Genomic DNA, 8,492 nt, shown 5'->3' on the forward strand with positions numbered 1-8,492 from the left:
CTATATATGAAAATATGTGTCTCTAATAGGTGACCAGGTATGCACCTAACATAGCATCAAACACTCACCTCACTTCTGAGTCTTTGCCCCAGAGGCTCTGACGTCTGATTTTTTTTTTTTTTGGTTCCCACTAAGAGACTGGAGTTGCCAACTTCTACACTGTGGGTTTGAGTTCTGGCCCCAGATTTGGCCTTAAAGGCCTACAGCTATTGTCTTCTCTCTTGCCATCCTTTTTCTTCTTGTGTATGTTCACATGTGTTCATAGAAATCAAGAACTTCCTTCAGTGTTTCTTCCCTGCCCATGGGAGCCCTGAGCATGCTGCTTCCTGGACTGTTAACCTGGTAAATATTAACTCCAGCTTTAGCAGTCATGAAAGTGTTCATGGACCTTGGTGCTAAAGACGACCCAAACTTCTGAGCACATTCCCCCCCCCCCCAACCTGTACACTCCTAGGCAGGCCTGAGTGTACTCAGTCCTACTTCGTTTCACTAGACTATAAGCTCTTTGAGGGCAAAAGGCTTACCTTATTCATCTCTATCACTTAATACAGTGCCTAATACATCTAAATAGATATTTGAATATTGGTCCAGTGGTGAACAATTCACTTGCTAAAGAAGTTGTTGTTTAGTCCTTCAGTCATGTCCAACTCTGCAACCCCATAAACTGCAGCACTCCAGGCTTCCCTCTTCTTCACTATCTCCTGGAATTTACTCAAACTCATATCCACTGAGTCGATGATCCATCAAACCATCTCATCCTCTGTCATCCTCTTCTCCTCTTGTCCTCAATCTTTTCCAGCATCAGGGTCTTTTCTAATAAGTTGGCTCTTCACATCTTTTCTAATAAGTTGGCCAAAGGATTGGAGCTTCGGCATCAGTCCTTCCAGTGAATATTCAGGACTGATCTCCTTTAGGATGGACTGGTTTGATCTCCTTGCTGTCCAAGGGACTCTCAAGAGTCTTTTCCAGTACCACAGTTTGAAGGCATCAATTCTTTGGTGCTTAGCCCTCTTTGTGGTCCAACTCTCACATCCATACATGACTACTGGAAAAACCATAGATTTGACTTCATGGACCTTTGTCAGCAAATGGAGATGCATGTTCAATCCCTGGGTCAGGAAGATCCCCTGAAGGAGGAAATGGCAGCCCACTCCAGTATTCTTGCCTGGGAAATCCCATATACAGAGGACCCTGATGAGCTACAGTCCATGGGGTCGCAAAAGAGTCGGACATGACAGATCACCCATGTACTCTTTAAATATTGTAAATGAATAATCTTTCATGTTTCCTTCCTGAGGCTCAGAAATATGTTTAGAGAATTGACACTACCTTCTGCCATTATTAAAATATGGACTTGGGCTGTTTTTTCCAATTTGTGATTATGAGAGTTTCTGCTAAGTTATTCCTGTGCTCCACCTGAACATTTTTGAGAGAAGTCAGATTGTGAGATAGTTACATAAACTATTTGGTGTCATTAGCACTTCATTCTAAGCAATAAAAAGATGCACCTGAGGGGCATAATATGTTATTTTTTGAGCGCTTCATTTGATTTGGGAATAGATGATAAATTACTCCCCAATAGGAAAAGGGGTTCTTTTCTTAAGGCTGAACATATTAAGTTCCCATTATTAAGTTTCAACTTGACTATTTCTTAGCTCTCTGACCACTTCCAAGTTACTTAATGGTGTCAACTACTTTGTGGGGTAATTAGTATGTATTTTTTTGTACTAAGACTTATGTGCCAATTACAATGTATGTAACAATAATCGCAATCATTATACTCATCATTATTATTGACTTTAGTCACTTCTCTATAAAAATTTAAATGTTGATTTTCCCTACAATTCAAAGATAAAATCTGTCATCAATCTACATTGTATTTGGAAAAGTTTGCAATTTGCTAATCAGCCAGTAGCCTTAAAAAGCAATCTTTCATTGCCATGAATGCATTATTCAGAAGTACATTGGCCACCATAGCTCAGAAAACATTTTGGTTATGTCAGGAAACTCTCAATAAAGCAAATTGTATATATTTGTCATCTATGCCAATCAACTAATATCCAAAGAGCACCATTGTGTTCTACAGATGTTTTATGAGGAATGGACACTCTTAGTTCAGTTTAACTACCAGATCTCTATAATTTATGCCAATACCCTAATTCTCAGATGGTTTCTATAATTTCTGCTTCACAATAGCAAAGAAAGATCAAGTCAGCTCTACTAGATAGAGAAGAGTTAGAGTTTGGATCCAATACTGGTGTATTTCATATGTCCAAGATTGTTTTAATGCCCTCTAAGTATAAGATTATAACATTTTAGAATAGGAATGATGCAGCCAGACAGACCAGATGTTTGTTTCTGTCTGTTTCAGACTGTGATTTTTTAAAAACAATCTAAGAAGAAGTCTGATGAATACTTGCTGTGGTGATGAAAGTTCCTACAGCACTTCCAGGGTTGCATTATATGATTTGAATTTCAGCCTGATGTCAGGACACTGGTGGGGTCTTATTATGCCATTTTATAAAACGCTTTCTGGAAATATCAGAAAATATGGAGTGATTATGAGTATAGTGACATTTTCTTTTTGATGTTTTTCTATTTTCTAATTTTTTAATGATATCTCCTATTTTCAAATTTTACTTTTGTAATAAAAAAATAAAATTTCATGAGGAAATAAAAGACATCAGAAAGTTAAAAAAAAAAAAAAAAAAAATAAAACGCTTTCTATGTGCCTAATTTGGTATACATTGAAATGTATATATGTACACACATAAATGTTTGTGATTGTTATTTAAGGTATTTCAAGTAAGCATTAAAATATCGAAACCATCTGATTTGCATTTTTCAACAAGAACCAACATATGTATTTATTTATGGGAAAATTTTTGGCATAAGACTTTCTATTAAATTATAACAAAAAGCTTTCTCTATCACCCTGGGGAATCTGGCAATCAGCCTACCTCCTACCTAGATCAATTTCCCCATCTACCCCAGTCTTCTCCCACCCACCATATGCATACCTTAAAGCTGTAGTCTTGCCTGGAGCTAGTATTGTGGAGACACAGAAAGTTGTATAAGGCAGTACTTGTTAACATGGCTGCAACCCCCATGATCTCCAAGGTCCTCTAGGAATCCACAGATTGACCGTCTGTCATTTAGGTAGTTCAGTGTTATGTTCTGTAAAATGGTCACAATTATATTTTATATTACACAATTTAATAACTCCCAATAAACTAACTGAATACAATTGTTTGAATGCCCTAAGGCTGGGAGAGCCACACTGCTGTCAGTCTTGAAATTTCCTAATTTAAAGTCAGCCTATCTCACCAGTTTAAACTCGATCAATTTCTGGTCCTTCAAATAAAGACCATAATTTTTAAAATTATAATTATCACTAATTACTACCACTAGTATGATGATGGTGATGATGGGGAGAAGGAGGAGATGGAGAAGAAGAAGAGCCTATTATCTTACAAGTAATATCAAAATTTAGGTGTCTACACTCTGTATCCATGATTTCACTTAATTGTGAAAATTCTAATAGGTTAATAATTATTGTGATATCCATTTCATAGTAAATCTGAGAATTCAAGAGGTTAAACTTACTTGTCCAAGACAACACAATTAGAAAGTGGTAAAGCAGAGACTCTAAACCAAGAGTATCTGATGATGAATCTGTCTTGCTAATGACTATCCAGCCTCCCATAAAAATCATAAATTTGCCCTAATAATAATTAACACAGACAGCTCCTGTTAACCAGCCTTGAGGTTCTCACGAGATCCGCCTCCTCAATACCAAGCGCCTGTGTCTAGCAGAGCTGGTGTGAGACGGAGACAATCCTTCCCAGCCGCTGGGATAATCAAGAGTTTTGGCTGGACCTTCCACCACACACTGAGATAGTGAGGAGCCAGACAAAAAGCAGACAATGGCGCTGAAACAGGTTAATAAGGAACTTAGTGATTTGGCTCATGACCCTCCAGCACAATGTTCTGTAGGTCCAATTGGGGATGATATGTTTCATTGGCAAGCCACAATTATGGGACCTAGTGACAGCCCATATCAAGGTGCTGTATTCTTTTTGACAATTCATTTTCCTACAGACTACCCATTCAAACCACCTCAGGTTGCATTTACAACAAGAATTTATCATCCAAATATTAACAGTAATGGCAGCATTTGTCTCGATAGTCTAAGATCACAGTGGTCTCCTGCTTTATCTATTTCTAAAGTTCTTTTATCCATTTGTTCACTCTTATGTGATCCAAACCCAGATGACCCCCTAGTGCCAGAGATTGCATGGATCTATAAAACAGACAGAGATAAGTACAACAGAATATCTAGGGAATGGACTCAGAAGTATGCCATGTGATACTTCCTTAAAGTCAGAATAACCTGCATTGTAGCTGGAATAAACTTTAAATTACTGTTCCTTTTTTGATTTTCTTATCCAGCTGCTCCCCTATCAGACCTCATCTTTTTTAATTTTATTTTTTGTTTACCTCCCTCATTTCATTCATATGTTCATCTGAGAAGACTTAAGTTCTTCCAGCTTTAGACAATAACTGTTTTTAGAAACTGTAAAGTAGTTATAAGAGAAGAGTTGGCCAAGATTCAGAATTGTTTAAAAAATGGAGCTTGTGTATTATGTGGCCAATGTCTTCACTCTAACTTGATTATGAGACTAAAACCACTCCTCACTGCTCTAACATGCTGAAGAATCATCTGAGAGGGAGGGAGGTGGATTCTGAGTTGTCACATCAAAGGAAGAAGCATTATTCTAGCAGCATCCATTCTGGTTTAAGCCTTCCACTGTTAGAGATTTGAGGTTATATGATATACTTTACGCTCATAACTGATGTGGCTGGAGAATTGGTATTGAATTTATAGCATCAGCAGAACAGAAAATGTGATGTATTTTATGCTTGTCAATAAAAGAAAGAGCTGTTCTTGTTCTACAGAGAATGGAAATTGGAAGTCAAACACCCTTTGTATTCCAAAATAGGGTCTCAAAACATTTTGTAACTTTCATTTAAATTGTTAGGAGGTTTGGAGCTATTAGTTAATCTATCTTCCAATACACTGTTTAATATATCACTGAATAAATGATGCAAGTTGTCAATGGATGAGTGATCAACTAATAGCTCTGCTAGTAATTGATTTATTTTTCTTCAATAATATTGCATAAACCAAAAAAAAATAATTAATACAATCTGTATGTATTTTTCTCATTGCTTGAACATGTATTGTGTCAGTAATATTAAGTACTTTCATATCTATACACAATGCTTTATTTAATCTTTATATCCCCTCAAGTTGGGGTTTATTAACTGCATATATAGCCTTTTCTCTGCCCGTAATGACTTGTATTTAGGGGTTTTATTGAAATATATTTCCCTAATTAACTACCTCCATATATTTAAGAAATTGATAATTTTGAAACTTTCTGAGGAGAAGGAACCTGGTTAGATAGAAAAAAATGACAGAGAAGTTCACCATAGGCCCTTTTCTACATTTTTAATTTTGAAGCAGATTTTTTAAAACTAATAAAACTAATCATAAAACTAATGTTCTGAAATAATAGGAAAATGCATGGAAAAAATAATGGTTGATTGTAAAAGTAAAATATTGTTAAAGGAGACAGTAAAATACAATGTTGACAACATTAATGGGGAAGCTAGATAGAAAAAGATCAAATGAAAGCATTCTAGCCATTACTGCAATTAAATTAGCAATAAATTATATTTTTTAGTTTGAACATTTTTTTGGAAACTATGAATCACATTCACAAATAACTGACAAGTTAAAGTGGAAATTGTAAAATATACAGAATAAATAGCAAAAATTAAAATTGAAAAACTAGAAAGGAAACCTATAGAAGACAAAAGAGCAAAATGATAAGAAACATAGCAAAATTGATAAACTAATAGTCAACCAAGTAAACAAGCAAATATTAGAGCAATTTATTTGAAAAAGTCAATGCAATCAGAAAATAATTCAGTAAATCAGCCAAGAAAAATAGTTTATACAAATAACAAATTTTAGTAGTGAAAATAAACATGAGTCACATACAATGAACAATTTTATGTCAAGATAAGTTCAGACAATGGAAATGAAAGTTCTCTTCACAATACTAATTAATGTTGACTTAGATAGAAATTCAGAAACCATGAATAATCAACTACCAAACAGTAGTCAAATCCTCTTGCCCTACCATGTGCCCTTGCAAGATAATCTGTTTCAGTATTTTTAATAAATCAAAAAAGAAAGAAGGAAAAGTGTGAAAGAATAAGAGAGGGAGGTAAAGCTACCTAATTCATTTCATAAGACTAACATTAAAAACAGGCAGTTGTAATAAATAATAAACTAACCTCACTTATGAATACAGACATAAACATGTTAATATAATAGTAAATGAGACCCAACAGTAAATTAAGAATAATAACAATTTATCAGAATCATATAATATATATGATAATGATATGTGGGTACATTCATAGTCATGTCCAACTCTTTGTGACCCCATGGACTATAGCCTGCCAGGTTCCTCTCTCCATGAAATTTTCCATGCAAGAATACTGCAATGTGTTGCCATTTCCTACTCCAGGGAATATTCCTGACCAGGGATCGAACCCACATCTTTAGAGTGTCCTGCATTGGTAGGCAGATTCTTTATCACTGATTTATTTCAGCTATATAGAGATCCTTTTACATTAGAAAATCAATAAATGTGATTTGTGTTAAGGGAATAATGGAAAAGGAAATGGCAACCCACTTCAGTATTCTTTCCTAGAGAATCCTGTGGACAGAGGAGCCTGGTGGGCTGCTGTCCATAGGGTCGCACAGAGTTGGACACGACTGAAGCGACTTAGCATGCATGCACGCATTGGAGAAGGAAATGGCAACCCACTCCTGTATTCTTGCCTGGAGAATCCCAGGGACAGAGGAGCCTGGTGGGCTGCCATTTATGGGGTCGCACAGAGTCAGACATGACTGAAGCGACTTAGCATGCATGCATGCATGCATTAAGGAAGTAAAGGAAAAAACCCTCAGTTGTCTCTATTGATGCAAAAACAATCAGTTGATAATATTTAACACACACTCACAATAAAAATTCTCTGAAAACTAAGAGTAGACTCCCTTAGTCTAATAGAGAATATCACCAAAAATCCATGGCAAGCATCACATTTAACGTAAATCAGAAAAAGGTAAGGATGACTCTACAGCTATTCAGTAATATACTGAAATTTCTAGCCAAAATGAAAGGACATAGAAAAGTAAAGATAAAATGCATTATTTGTAGACAACAGAAATGTTTACCTAGAAAATTCAAGAAAATCTATAGATATTAATAGAATTTGTAAGTTCAACAAAATTGTTGGATATAAGATCAGCAGAAGAAATCAATGATGCTTATAATCACTATCACTAACCAAATAAAAAATTTAATAGAAAAACTATCTCATTTATCATAACAAAAAAAACATAATATGTTAAAAATAAGTACAATAAAATATATGCCTGATCTTAATGTGGAAATTACAAAATTTTATAGAAAGGCATTAAAAAGCCTGGAATTAGTGGCAGGAAATGATGGGCAGAAATACTTAGCATATTAAGATGACGAATACATACAAGTTCTAATAAAAATTATTAAATAATCTATCTTGGCACTTAACACACTTTTACTAAAAGTTTTACGGAGGCAAAGCCTAAGGCTAGCCAAATACACTTTGACAAAGTGAAACATTTACATTGAGACATACAAATATATATTGATTAATAAATAGTACTCTCAGTACTCTACAGTACTATACAAACAACTGGATCAATGAAACAGTAGAAAGCTTAGCATTATCGAGGAGGCTTAACATACAATTAAAATATTACAGATCTGTAGAGGAAACACAGATATAGCAATACACAGTACTGAGACTATTGGCTTGACATATAGATTAAAAAATAAGAGTAACTCTCTACCACAAAAAGCAAAACAAAATTCTTCCAATGAAAAAAACAACTAAACGTAAAGATACATACACATTTTTTAACACTACAGGAGAAAAATTATCTTAGTAATTTGGATCAAGGAATGGTTTATTAACCAAGATACAAAAAAACCCAAAACCTTAAAGAAAAGATTGGTATAATAAAAATTTATGACATCTAAACTGAAAACTACCCAGGATATAATGATAAACTTAAAAATGTGACAGATGAATCATATTTAATATCTAGACCACATGGTGACTATAATAAGAAGACCAAAACAATAAAAAGCCAAATAGGAAAATGATCAATTCAGAGAAAAGGAAACCCAAAGCCTATAAATACAAAATATTCATCTTCCCTAGTAATCAAAAAGTATACATTTAAGCATGATGCATTTCATATTCATCAGATTGACATGGAATTCAAAGTTGACAATACATAGTATCGATGAATCTGTTGAAAAATGGAAGCTATCATATATTTCATGAAAGATATGAATAAT

At 34.6% G+C, this 8,492-nt stretch overlaps 1 pseudogene across 1 annotated transcript; it reads left to right on the forward strand.

Annotated features, from left to right (window-relative positions):
• Window positions 1-3,926: 3,926 nt before the first annotated feature.
• LOC145538391 (ubiquitin-conjugating enzyme E2 D3 pseudogene) lies at window positions 3,927-4,421 on the forward strand (annotated as a pseudogene). The gene has a single exon (XR_014076820.1). The product of XR_014076820.1 is annotated as a ubiquitin-conjugating enzyme E2 D3 pseudogene (transcript).
• Window positions 4,422-8,492: the final 4,071 nt, after the last annotated feature.

This window comes from Giraffa tippelskirchi, chromosome 1 (assembly GCF_054371585.1).
Source record: "Giraffa tippelskirchi isolate mGirTip1 chromosome 1, T2T-mGirTip1v1.2.pri, whole genome shotgun sequence".
Taxonomy (NCBI): domain Eukaryota; kingdom Metazoa; phylum Chordata; class Mammalia; order Artiodactyla; family Giraffidae; genus Giraffa; species Giraffa tippelskirchi.